Here is a 1,318-nt window from a genome sequence, read left to right as displayed (position 1 = left end):
TAATACACCTGCTTGTTATTCCTTCTCTAGTCTTCGTCTTTTGCCTTCTGTAAATTTGAACTATATATATATATATATATAGGAAAATGAAAAAAAGCCAGAATGCTGAACTGGAAGCATAATTTAATAAAGATTTTTTCTAACCGGTTTTCATTGCGAGGAAGCAAATTATCAAGAAGAAGAATGAAAATGTTTTTTTACAAAGAAGTACAAAATGAAGAAAATAATATATAAAACAATAATATATAAAAAAATAAATATACCCATACATTATATTGTCTTTGAGCTTTTGTAGTTCAATAGTAGTTCATGTATAAATTGGTAGTAATAGTAATTAAAAAAAGTGAACAGATACAATATCCCTGGCGGGATTCGAACCCGCGGCCTCTGGATTAGAAGTCCAGCGCGCTATCCGCTGCGCTACAGGGACAATACACGAACTTTTGTATAAAATAACATATATAATACAATTATTTTACATTTTTTATTTAAATATTTTTTTATTGTGGAGGGAGTGGAAGAAATTATTTTCCACCGACTTTCTTCATGTGAAAATACAACGTTATTAAACGATTCTAGGCAAACAGTTGTTGTTGTTCAGGTGAGTTCTGATTAGGCAAAAATAAGATCAAAATTGTTCCAACTAACTGCCTCTTCTTTTTTCACCGATTTTAGTGTACCTCAGACGATAACTTTATTTTCTATTTGTTTTTTGTAGTATATGATTCGAAGGACTATAGGGTATGATTTGAGGGAGACTTATCTGCTCTTTCTAAACGCACCTTGGCTTTATATGGGTACGTGAGTAAAATGTTGCTGTTTGTTCCTTCTAGAGCCATACCTGGCTCATAAGGGCCGGTTTCATTGGCGTATAGGTTCCCCACCCGGACGGGACGCCAGTCCGTCGCAGTGAAGCTGCTAGATGCAGGAGGAAAGAGTGAGAGAAAGTTGTGGCGAAAGAGTCAGCAGAAGATCGCCAATATCTTCTGCCGGAGCCACGTGGAGCTTAGATGTTTCGCCGGAACTGAGATTCGAACCCGCGCTCTCTTGACTGCGAGTCCGCTGCTCTAACCACTAGGCCATGTGCCTCCACTGAGCAAAATGCTTAGCTGCATTTCGTCCGTCTTTGTATTCTGAGTTCAAATTCCGCTGAGTTCGACTTGGCCTTTCATCCTTTCGGGGGACGATAAATTAAGTACCAGTTGTGTACTGGGGTTGGTATAATCGACTTATCCCTCCCCTAAATTTCAGGCCTTGTGCCTCTAGTAGAAAGGATTATTATTATTATTATTATTATTATTATTATTATTATTATTAT

At 37.1% G+C, this 1,318-nt stretch overlaps 1 non-coding gene across 1 annotated transcript; it reads right to left on the bottom strand.

Annotated features, from left to right (window-relative positions):
* Nucleotides 1-357: 357 nt before the first annotated feature.
* On the bottom strand, nucleotides 358-430 carry Trnar-ucu (transfer RNA arginine (anticodon UCU)). Its single transcript has one exon. It is a non-coding gene; the product is annotated as a tRNA-Arg (tRNA).
* Nucleotides 431-1,318: the final 888 nt, after the last annotated feature.

The sequence above is a fragment of the Octopus bimaculoides genome, chromosome 4, assembly GCF_001194135.2.
Source record: "Octopus bimaculoides isolate UCB-OBI-ISO-001 chromosome 4, ASM119413v2, whole genome shotgun sequence".
In the NCBI taxonomy this organism is placed as follows: domain Eukaryota; kingdom Metazoa; phylum Mollusca; class Cephalopoda; order Octopoda; family Octopodidae; genus Octopus; species Octopus bimaculoides.
The sequence above is the reverse complement of the archived record's forward strand: the minus strand, read 5'-3'. Positions and strand labels throughout refer to the sequence as shown.